This window comes from Cebus imitator, unplaced genomic scaffold (genome assembly GCF_001604975.1).
Source record: "Cebus imitator isolate Cc_AM_T3 unplaced genomic scaffold, Cebus_imitator-1.0 Scaffold458, whole genome shotgun sequence".
Classification (NCBI taxonomy): Eukaryota; Metazoa; Chordata; class Mammalia; order Primates; family Cebidae; genus Cebus; species Cebus imitator.
The window spans coordinates 1,320,563-1,332,822 of NW_016107773.1; the positions used below are offsets into that span (position 1 = coordinate 1,320,563).

A 12,260-nucleotide genomic window follows, 5' to 3' on the forward strand; every position below is an offset into this window, starting at 1 on the left:
GGTTAAGAGTTAGAGACCATCCTGGCCAACATGGTGAAACCTCGTCTCTACTAAAAATACAAAAATTAGCCAGGCATGGTAGTGTGTGCCTAGAATCCCAGCTACTCAGGAGGCTGAAACAGAAGAATTGCTTGAACCCAGGAGGCAAAGGTTCCCAGTGAGCCGAGATTGTGCCAACGTACTCCAGCCTGGGTGACAGTACAAGACCCCATCTTGGGAAAAAAACAAACAAAAAAACCTGTTCCTGAAGATAGAAACAAACAAAAAATGATAAATTCATCTGTATAACTTTTTAAATTCTGCATGGCAAAAAAACTTTGTGAGCAAAGCCCAAAAGAACATTTGCAATCCATATCATGGGCAATAACTTCCCTACTATATGGAGGGCCTATGAACTACTGAGAAAAAGACAACTCGATATAAAAGTATATTCAATTATTGCTTTTCAATTAAAACTACAACAAATTTCCAGATATAAAAGGTATAAAGAGAAATAAGAATTTTTAACTACAACAAAAAAATGAGCAAACTATAATATTTCATCAAAAAGGGACATAAAAATTCTCCTTGAACTTACAAAAGGATGTTTAACCTCACTCACAATAAAGTAAATGCAAACTAAAGCCATACTACGACACAATTTTTTACCTGTCCCGTTAGTAAAACTCAAACTGTGATAGCACATCATGGGAGCAATCAAGCATGTGCTTACACTGCTTGTGAGGAGGTGAATTGGCATAACCACTGTATCTGCCAAATTAAATGCACACATCCTCAGATCCAGAGATTCTATGTCTAGGGATTTATCTGGCTTATATATTCCCCTTGTGTGAAGTCATGTAGGTGAAAGGTTTTTTTCTCTGCAATGCTGAGGGTTAAATAAAATAATTTATGTGAAACAACATGGAAAAGACCTTGGCACTCAGTAAGAGCTAGTTTTTTTGTTGTTAATAGTAAAAGATTGGAAACAAGCCAGGCGCGGTGGCTCACACCTATAGTCCTAGAGCTTTGGGAGGCCGAGGTGGGCAGATCACCTGAGGTCAAGAGTTTAAGACCAGCTTGGCCAACATGGCGAAACCCCATCCCTACTAAAAATACACAAATCAGCCAGGAGTGGTGGTGTGTGCCTGTAATCCCAGCTACTCGGGAGGCTGAGGCAGTAGAATCTCTTGAACCTGGTAGATGGAGGGAGGTTGCAGTGAGCTGAGATTATGCCACTGCACTCCAGCCTGGGCGACAGAGTGAGACTCAATTAAATAAAGTATAGTCAATCCATTCATTGAGATACCAGATATCAAGAGGAGACTCTGTGTAGTTGGAGATGGACTGATCTTCAAGATGTAGTGTTAAGTGAGAAATGCAAGGAGCAGTGCAGTGTGTAACAAATGCTGCCATTTGTATAAAAAGGGAGATAAAAGAATATGTAAACCTATTCTCTTGGATATGGGTGAAATTCTTTGGAAGGATATCCACATTTGTCCATGGAGAGAAAAACTAAGCCGCTAGAGATGGGGTGGGAAGAATTCTTCTCTGGATACCCTTTTGTATCTTTTGAATTCTGACAGTCTTTGAATACTTATTTTTTAAGAAATCAAATTAAGTAACAACTCTACTAGGTAGGGCCTATTTTGAAAAAGGTGCCTGTTTTGAAACACAAGAGGGAATTTAGAAACAACGTGTGAAAAATCTCTGTTGGTGGAGGGGCGAGGGGAAGAAAAATCTTTGTTAAGTGTATTTTCTAATTTATAATCCTCTAAAAACACTGAAAACCTTAAACTATTGGCTAAATAGAAAAATTTTCATTTTCTAAAATAATTTACATGCAACAGAAACTCAATGAGAAAAACAAAGATTTAAGATAACTTGCAAACTTAACATGTTTAACTCTAATGTGAAAGTATTTGTTTTAAAAGAGTATGAAATTGTTCATAAATCTGACTGGGAAGTCAAAATTCACCACACAGACAAGTGCTAAACTCTTGGTTCTAACTTTAAGCAGAAGTTAGTCAACAGAAGTCAAAGTAGAAATTTTACTTTTACTATCTTCGAATAATGGCATAGTAGAAATTCCTTTTACTTTTAATTTCAAAGCCTTCTGTGTCTCAATTTCAAAGTCCTGCCTCAGCTGGGCGTGCTGCTCATGCCTGTAATCCCAGCACTTTGGGATGGTGAAACCCTGTCTATCTAAAATACAAAAATTAGCTGGGCGTGGTAGTGCACGCCTGTAATCCCAGCTACTCAGGAGGCTGAGGCAGGAGAATTGCTTGAATCTGGGAAGTAGAGGTTGCATTGAGCTGAGCTCACACCACTTAACTCCAGCCTGGGTGACAGAGTGAGACTCCGTCTCAAAAAAAGTTCGTATTTTTAGTAGAGACGGGGTTTTGCCATGTTGGCCAGGCTGGTCTCGAACTCCTGGCCTCAAGAGATCTGCCTGCCTTGGCCTCCCAAAGTGCTGGGATTACAGGCGTGAGCCACTGCGCCCAACCAGGGAGGGGAAATTTGAATTAGGTTTTGAAAAATGAGTAAAATTTTGCTGTCCAGAGAGGAAGAATGGGGCAAACCTTAGTTATTAATGCCCTGATGAATATATATATATGAAAAAAAAGTCCTGCCTCCCTGATGCTGACTACCACACATGCCCTAATCTGTAGCCACTGTCCCTGCTTATCAAGAAGATCAGAGTTCGTGCAAAGGATGATCCAAAATTCACATCACAATCAATTCTGCATTGTTTTGTGTTTCCTTTTCAGTTTTATAAAGAAAAATCAAGAGACAATTTCATTTACTTAATTGCATACAGGATTTTTTTTCATATATACATATATATAAAGAAAAATCAAGAGACAATTTCACTTACTTAATTGCACACACTCTTTTCCTGATTATGAAACAGCTATAGTTGTCGGGAACTATTCATCAGGGCATTAATAACTAAGGTTTGCCCCATTCTTCCTCTCTGGACAGCAAAATTTTACTCATTTTTCAAAACCTAATTCAAATTTCCCCTCCCTGGCCGGGCGCAGTGGCTCAAGCCTGTAATCCCAGCACTTTGAGAGGCCGAGGCAGGCAGATCGCTTGCGGCCAGGAGTTCGAGGCCAGCCTGGCCAACATAGCAAAACCCTGTCTCTACTAAAAATGCAAAAAAAAAAAAAAAAATTAGCTGGCTGTGGAGGTGCACACATGTAATCTCAGCTACTCGGGAGGCTGAGGCGGGAGAACCACTTGAACCAGGGAGGCAGAGGTTGCAGTGACCTGAGATGGCGTCACCGCACTCCAGCCTGGGTAACAGAGCAAGACTCAAAAAAAGAAAAACAATTCCCCCTCCCTGTGGCATTCCTCTACTACGGTGATCTCCATCTCCATGGATCTCACCAATTTTATGATACTTTTAATGTACTTACTGTATGAATTGAATTCCTTTTTGAGACATGATCTTTCTCTGTCACTCAGACTAGAGTACAGTGGCACAATCTCAGCTAACTGCAGCCTCAAACTCCTGGGCTCAAGTGATTCTTCCACCTCAGTCTCCCAAGTAGCTGGGACCACAGATATGTACCACCACTCCTGGCTAATTTTTAAAAAATTTTATCGTAGAGACAGGGTCTCCCTATGTTGTCCAGGCTGGTCTTGAACTCCCAAAAGGAAGCCATCCTCCCACCTCAGCCTCCAAAAGTGCTGAGATTACAGGCATGAGCCACTGCACCCAGCCAAAATGGAATATTTTGACATTTGTTTTGTGTGCATTGATTTTGACTCCTCAATCAGATGTTAGGCATAAGATCATCTTGCTTTTTGTGGGATGCTTTTGTTTTTTGCACCCCTCATAGGCCCAAAGTCAGTGCTGGGCACTTAGCAGATAGCTAAGAGCTTATCAGTTATACTACAGATGTCTACTAATAACTGTCTTCTCCACTGGGGAACACCCCCCCACCCCCTGCACCGCGCCCTCGCCCATCACAGCTGAACACACTTTGTCCATACAAGACAAGCAAGGGATCCTAATTAGAGGAGCAGGAAGTCTTAGGTGGCTGCTCACCATGGGTTGGGGTAAGAGGACAGCAGAGAGGATCAGCACTCCCAATTGCCTCTCTTCAACTCTTCTCCCCTCCCCTCCTTCTGTTTCCCTCTGATTTCCCCTGGCTCTTCAGTGCCTAACTGTGCCAGCAAACATTTAGAAACCTGAGGCTCCAACATACTTCCAACCTCACAGGCAGAGATCTGGTGATACGGGAAACTGTCTTGTCTTCCTCCCCTGTACCAAAGGCACAGAAAAGCAATCCTGAATGAAATTATAAAGAAAACCTTATGTGTGCACACCACCTTGTGACCAGTTTGCAAACTACTTTGCGACAAAAAGCAGCATAAACAGAGATCTTCATACACGCCTGCCACTACCATCAATCCAGGGAGACCAGCACCCCAAAGTATGATGATTTTCTCCATTTTCCTCACTTTGCATTGACCAGAGGAAGGAAAAGACTTTGAGATAAATAGGAATCCATTTCACCACCATACATACAAAACTTAGAGACTGTTAAGTTGCACTGAAGCCGCTTGCATAGCATTTTCTCATTTGTACCCCGCAACCTGTTTTTGGAAAGAGGAGGCTGCAAGAAGCAAGTGAAATAAGTGGTTCAAAGTTTGAAAACAGTTAAGGATGATTCGAAGTACAGTCTTCACCCAGAAACTGGCAACCCATTTGCTTGGTCAGTGTACCAGCTACTTAGCTATCTTTCCCTGGGTCTTGCTGTTTACTCTGATTAAGGTTCCCAGCTCCACCTTCAGGTCAGCTCCCTTTTATCTGGGCACAGGGGCTATCTCCTTCTTCCATACTCTGTGCATCCCGTGCCAATGGCCAACTAAATATTAAATCGTTAAGAGCAATATGTTCTTTTCCTTTAGTCTCACTAGTATTAAAACCTCCTTCCCTCACACTTCATAAACTCAATTGTCCTCTGAATTGCCAGTATTGTTTATTAGGATTTCTAATGGCTGGCATTTTCCTAAAGTCATAAGAAGTGACATTCTAATGTTTACTTTCTACTTTAATGCTCATTGCTTAATATTTGGCAATTTTGTTTATATATTACATGCATATATTTTTTAGATGGAGTCTTGCTCTGTCACCAGGCTGGAGTACAGTGGCACAATCTTGGCTCACTGCAACCTCTGCCTCCCAGTTCAAGTGGTAATTCTGCCTCAGCCTCCCGAGTAGCTGGGACTACAAGCACGCACCACCACGCCCAGCTAATTTTTGTATTTTTAGTAGCAATGGGGTTTCACCATGTTGGCCAGGATGGTCTCGATCTCTTGACCTCGTGATCCACCCACCTCAGCCTCCCAAAGTGCCGGGATTACAGGTGTGAGCCACTGCACTCACCCTGTTTTTATATATTTTCTAGCTTTTTGGTATGCTTTGCTATTTTAACTAATGGGATTGACTGCTATAAAGCATATGTACTGATTGGCTAGTCCATATTCGAGATTTAAAAGTTGAGTAGTATACATTTCAAGATTAAAGGAAAGAATACCCTAATGTCTTCTTGAAAACACTTCATGTTTTCAAATGTATTATTTACAACCTGGTTATAATTAATGTGTTATTTCCATGTTTTACAATATCTCAATATGTCCTCATTTATTTCGAAATTTGCACATCTCAAAGCAAAATCCACATTATATGATTATATATATATATGTTGCTACATGTAGCACTGAGAAGTTTTAGAATCACAAATTCATGGCCAGGCACCGTGGCTGACGCCTGTAATCCCAGAACTTTGGGAGGCCGAGGCAGGTAGATCACCTGAGGTTAAGAGTTCAAGACCAACCTGGCCAACATGTTAATACCCGGTCTCTACTAAAAATACAAAAATGAGCCAGGCATGGTGGTGGGCACCTATAATCCCAGCTACTTGGGAGGCTGAGGCAGGGGAACCTTGAGCCCAGGAGGCAGAGGTTGCAGTGAGCCAAGATTGCATCACTGCACTCCAGCTTGGGCAACAGAGTGAGACAATGTCTCCAAAAAAAAAAAAAAAAAGAATCACAGATTCAACAAACATTTCCTCAGCACATATATATGAGGCACTGTGCTAGGGAATATGGGGACAAGATGAAAATATTTTGTCAGCCCTCCAAAAACTGGGAGTAGCAGGAAAAACAGATATACAGCAGTAACTAGGATATGATGAGAAGTGTTAAACTGTTGATAGATACAAAGTGCTCTGGGAGCATAAAGAAAATGATCATCTGCCTTAAGGCTAGTCTGCAGTAGAAGTGGAGGGCAAGGTGAATTCCAGGAAGAATGTGTGTAGCAGCACAAAAGGGATGTTTAAAATGAGCTTTGGCATACGGTTACAACTAGCATATATGGGAGGAGTGGCAAGAAATTCAGCTAGAAAGGTAAGTTAGAGGCAGATTGTGAAAGATTTTGTGAACGTTTGGGGGTTTAGACTTGATTCCGTATGCCAGTGGTTCTGGCTTGTTAGAAACACAAATTCTTAGTTCTCACCCTAGGCCTACTGAATCAAGAAATTCTGGGATTGGGGCCCAGCCATCTGTTTTAACAAGTCTTCTAGGTGATTCTGATCCACACTAAACTTTGAGAACCACTGCTGTGGGCAGTGGGAAACCACCTAAGGATCTTCTCTTTTAAATATAGGGACAAGGTCTCACTATGTTGCCCAGGCTGGTCTCGAACTCCTGACCAAGTGATCTGCCCCCCTTGGCCTCCCAAAGCACTGGGGTTACAAGCATAACCACAATTGTGCTTGGCCTTAAGGACTTTAAGCAGGGAACTGATCTAATAAGATTTGAAGTAGGAAAGGGTTGCCGTTGACCATTCAACCACAACACCTGACTCCTGAGTAGTTACCATAAAAAATAAAAAATTGGCCGGGTTTGATGGCTCACGGCTGTAATCCCAGCACTTTGGGAGGCCGAGACGGGCAGATCACTTGGTCAGGAGTTTGAGGCCAGCCCAACCAATATGATGAAACCCCGTCTCTGCAAAAAATACAAAAATTAGCCAAGCATGGTGGCATGTACCTGTAATCCCAGCTACTTGGGAGGCCAAGACAGGAGAATTGCTTGAACCAGGGAGGGAGAGGTTGCAGTGAGCCGAGATCACACCATTACTTACACTCCAGCCTGGGCAACAAGAGCAAAACTCCGTCTCAAAAATAAAAAAATAAAAATAAACTGTCGAATGAATGTGGCATGAAGAAATGATGAGGGCCTAGGCCAAGGGTTCAGAAAATGGTGAAGAAACAGATTTTTAGAGATGTTTTACATGTGACCCAATTCAACCAAGTGACTAGGATATATCCACACAAAGGTGTGACTGAAATGGTTTTTATATAAAAGAAACCTGTAATAGTGTGGAATATATTAACTGCTAGGCTTGAAAAAAGTGGTCCTCATAGAACCTGGAAAAAGGGGAGTTCAAGAGCAAGTTGTTTGTGTTTCTATATAGTCGAGAGCAAAGCTTGCCTTGGCTTGCACATGAGTCTTCTGGTCTGTTTGACAGTTCTCCTTCTCACTGAGAGTTAGTAAATTGTCATTCATGCTCACAGGAATCTTTTGAGTTAGCTTGGTGTGAATCGATCAGTGAGACTGACGATTTCTGGATGTGCCAATGAAATGTTGAACCTGGAAAAGCTGAAAACCAGACATTGGTTCTGGTGATGTAACCAAGGTACTGCTCAAGTAAGACACTGCTACAGCCTTCCTTTTTTAAAAAGAATTCTAACTTCATCACTAATAACATAGTCTGTCTAATTCAGGAAGAAGCTGGAATGAGTAAAAGAATCAGACTTTGTTCTCTGCCCTAAAGGTCAAGAAAGTCAACTGAAGCTGTTATTTCTAATTTTGGAGGCAGGATTTAGCTGAGGACATCTTCGATTTCCTGATGAAGAGAGGTATAGGTCAACCTATATGGTTAATATACATGATGAGAACTCTGCAGGGTGCAATTCCTATTTCTTTTTCTTTTTTTGAGACGGAGTTTCAATCTTGTTGCACAAGCTGGAGTGCAATGACATGTCTGGGCTTACTGCAACCTCCACCTCCCAGGTTCAAGTGATTCTCCTGCCTCAGCCTCCTGAGTAGCTGGGATTACATGCATGAGCCACCATGCCCGGCTAATTTTGTATTTTTAGTAGGAATGGGGTTTCTCCATGTTGGCCAGTCTGGTCTCGAACTCCCTCAGGTGATCCACCTGCCCTGGCCTACCAAAATGCTGAGATTACAGGCGTGAGCCACCACGCCTGGCTGGAGTGCAGTGGCATGGCCTCAGCTTAATGCAGCTTCAACCTCCCAGGTTCAAGTGATCTTCCCACCTCAGCCTCTTGAGTAGCTGAGATCACAGGTGCCAAGCCAGTATGCCCAGCTAATTAAAACAAAAGAAATTATTTTTGGCCGGGTTGTAGTAGCTCATGCCTGTAATCCCCGCACTTTGGGAGGCCGAAGCAGGTGGATCACCTGAGGTCAGGAGTTCAAGAGAAGCCACAAGCCTGGCCAACATGATGAAACCCCATCTCTACTAAAAATACAAAAATTAGCTGGGTGTGGTGGTGGGCGCTTGTAATCCTAGGTACTTGGGAGACTGGGCAGGAGAACTGCTTGAACCCAGGAGGTGGAGGTAGAAGGCCAAGCATGGTGGCTCATGCCTGTAATCCCAGCTTTGGGATTACTTTGGGAAGCCAAGGTAGCAGACAGCTTAAGACCAGGAGTTTGAGACCAGCCTGGGCAAACATGGTGAAACCCCATCTCTACAAAAATTACAAAAGTTGTGGCCGGGTGCGGTGGCTCACGCCTGTAATCTCAGCACTTTGGGAGGCTGAGGCGGGAAGATCACCTGAGGTCAGGAGTTCAAGACCAGCCTGGCCAACATGGTGAAACACTGTCTTAAAAAAAAAAAAAAAAATTACAAAAGTTGGCCAGGCATGGTGGCTCATGCCTATAAACATAGCACTTTGGAAGGCCGAGGTGGGCAGATCACTTGAGGTCAGGTGTTCAAGACCAGCCTGGCCAACATGGTGAAACCCAGTCTCCACTAAACATAAAAATAAGCTGGTCGTGGTGGTGCATGCCTGTGATCCCAGCTAATTGGGAGGCTGAGGCAGGAGAATCGCTTGAACCTGGGAGATGGAGGCTGCAGTGAGCCAAGATTATGCCACTGAACTCCAGCTTGGGTGACAGAGCGAGACTCTGTTTCAAAAAAGTAGTAATAATACAGAAGTCAACTGAGAGTTGTGGTGGTATGTCGGTAGCCCCAACTACTAAAGAGGCTGAGGTGGGAGATCGCTTGAGCCCGGGAGGCAAATGTTGCAGTGAGCTCACATTGCCCCACTGTACTCCAGGCCTGGGCCACAAAGCAAGACCCTGTCTCCAAAAAAAGATGTTTTTTGTAGACATGTGAAATGTCTCTATATTCCATTTTAAACTTCTTTAAAAACTGAAAAAGAATAGTAATAAGTTACTTTATTGGCCTATTAGGGAATGGAATAGCTTTTCTGATAATTTCTTAACTGTTTTCAGAAAATGGAGTTAAATGTAAAATCTAAGAAAAAATTAAATAAAACACTTGGGAAGTAAATGTGGACGAACAATTTATGGAAGAAGCATACATTGTTTTACAAACTATTTGATCTGTTTTGTATTTTTGCCTATAAAGGAGTAACTTTATACTGAATATGTGTCCATTACATTTAATTATATATTATTAATACAAGTATAGGGAATCTATCACAGCTATTCCTTCCAGAGTTGAAAAATTCCAAACTTTCGTAGTATTTGAGTAAACCTGTTGTTTTAAGAGTTCAAGAAATGCTTCAGAAACTAGTTTAGTCTCGCATCCTGATTGGGTATGTAGATGTGAACAACTTGAAAGACACATTTGGCCCCATTTCCTGTTTTCCAAACTTCTCACTACCAATTATAACTGTAATCTAAAAGTTGGCATCCACTCCATATTTAATATCCTGTATATCGTATTTTCTAGGCAGAGATTTTCCAGTACTTAGAGGAAGCGTGGATAAGATCTTCACCGAGAACGTTATTAAATCCCATGTGTGCCTTGCGTGAAAAAGTAGACTTTCCCCTTTCTGTCTGGAATTCACATTAAGAACGCAATGCACTCCGAAAGTACAGGGCTGCTTTTAGGCAAGATCCAAAGGACCCAATTTTTCACGTTTGCGTCCTCTTCTTATTTCCCTCAAAGGTAAATTTTCACTTAGTATTTGTCCTCTGGTTCCCCGACGGGAGATCTCTCCCATTCTACTGGGGCAGAACTGCTACTTCAGCCGGAGAGGGCAGATGTTAATTACTTTCCTTCAAAGGGGGAAACTGCGGAGAACTGATTAACGGCTGGAGGGCTGGAGAGGGAGTAAAAAATGGTCTGTCCTAGGACTTCAGCTCCACCTGATTGGGGCCCAGCCTTCCCAGCCCTCGTCCCCACACCGGCCGCTCCATGTGAAACCGATCATGTGAGCCTGTTTACAGCAGAGCAGCTGGTGCAACCATCAGGATCCGTGCAGAGGTCCAGGGAAGGGGAAGGATATAGGCCACGCACCCCCTACACCCTACCCCATTATTCCAAGAAGGCGTTCGCTCTCCCGCCCCGCCTCTCCACCCCACTTTCATCTCCCTCCAGCCAAAGAGAGCAAAGCCGAGGATATCCCGGGACGCTTCGCTCCAGCCCAGCCGATTTCCATCCAGTTGCTCGCTGGGGCGACCGGCTGAGCTGGAGGAAGGGCGAGGACCGTGTCACCCCAAACAGAGAGTCAACCTCTCTCCCCCAGCCCTCCTCTCTGCGTCCACCAAAGAGTTGTCCCTAGAGCCGCATCCCCGGGGCAACCAAACTCCGCTGGGCAGGCACCGAGAGGCTCCCGAGCCTGCCTTTGCCCAGGCAGGAGCGAGCCACACAGTAGCTGACCAGACCCCGGGGCCGGGCGCTGCGGGCGGAGGGTCCACTGCCAGGCACACACGGGACAGGAAAAAACCCCCGCCGCCTCCTCCCTGCCGCCCACCCGCATCCCGGCGCCACGGAGCCCCGCTGTCAATTACAGAGCCAAGCTCCGGCTGTGGGGATGGGTCATTCTTGGGCGGGGGGCTCTCAGCCACGTAACTTCCACGTTTTCCCGAAGTCAGAGGAAGTGGGTGACGGGACGGTGGGGGACTCTCACCTCGGCAACACCGGCTTCCTCGGAAAGCAGCTGCGACTGCTCCTCCGCTCCTTTGTCAGCTTCTCTAGGCTGCACTGCCTGCTGGGATACCGGAGGACTCAAATGCCACTTCTCTCCGCCCTCGAGGATGAGCCGCGGTTTGGGGGTGGGAGGCGGGAAGGAGAAGAGGTGGAGCCGGGGGCGGGGCCGGAGCCCGGGACAGGGCTTTGGTCTTGCCAGCTGGCCTCTTGGGTTTCTTCCTTGATACTCCAAACATCTTCCTTCTCTGTCCTCTGCTCTTTCCGTCCCCTGCCGTCTCCCCTAGAAGAGACAGCCTGGAGGCTCTCACAGAGGGTTCTCGCTCTCTCTGCGCTCGTTAGGCAGTCCCTCTTGCCTCCTGTCCTGTCTCACTGCCCTGCACACAGGCATCCAGTGACTACTCAAGGCTGGTGGTTTCCATTAAAGTTCTGAGACATGTCTTATTGATCAAGCCTTTGCCTCCACCCCATCCTCAGAACCTCTTTAGGCCCCATGACTTTTTGCTTGGACTCCTTCAGTAGCCTCCTATTTGGACTCTACTTCCACTCTTACCTCAGTCTAAACAATCTCCCAGACAGCAGACAGAGGGATTGATCTAAGATGTACACATGGCCCACGTTACTTTTCTCCTTAAAACCTTTCGGTCTCAACAGAACCTATAACACCTTAGCATGGATATAAAGTGGGCCAAGGCGGGTGGATCCCTTGAGGTCAGGAGTTCAAGACCAGCCTGGGCAACATGCTGAAACCCCATTTCTACTAAACATACAAAAATTAGTCGGGTTTCGTGGCTCACGCCTGTAATTCCAACACTTTGGGAAGCCGAGGCAGGCAAGTCACTTGAAGCCACGAGTTCAAGACCAGCCTGGCCAACATGACAAACACCATCACTACTAAAAATACAAAAATTAGCCAGGTGTGGTGGTGCATGCCTGTAGTCCCAGCTATTCCGGAGGCTGAGGCATGAGAATCGCTTGAATCTGGGCAGTCCCAGACTGTAGTGACCCAATATCATTGTGCCACTTAACTCCAGCTTGGGTGTCAGAGCCAGATGCT

At 44.7% G+C, this 12,260-nt stretch overlaps 1 protein-coding gene across 4 annotated transcripts in view; it reads right to left on the minus strand.

Annotated features, from left to right (window-relative positions):
• The window catches only part of MOSPD1 (motile sperm domain containing 1), a 25,227-nt gene extending 13,878 nt beyond the window's left edge, over positions 1-11,349 (minus strand). For all 4 annotated transcript variants that reach the window (XR_005197328.1, XM_017511995.1, XM_017511993.1 and 1 more), the window contains exon 1: positions 11,187-11,349. The gene's annotated coding sequence lies outside the window, so the exon portion shown is untranslated. The remainder of the gene's footprint in view (positions 1-11,186) is intronic.
• Between the last annotated feature and the right edge of the window lie 911 nt (positions 11,350-12,260).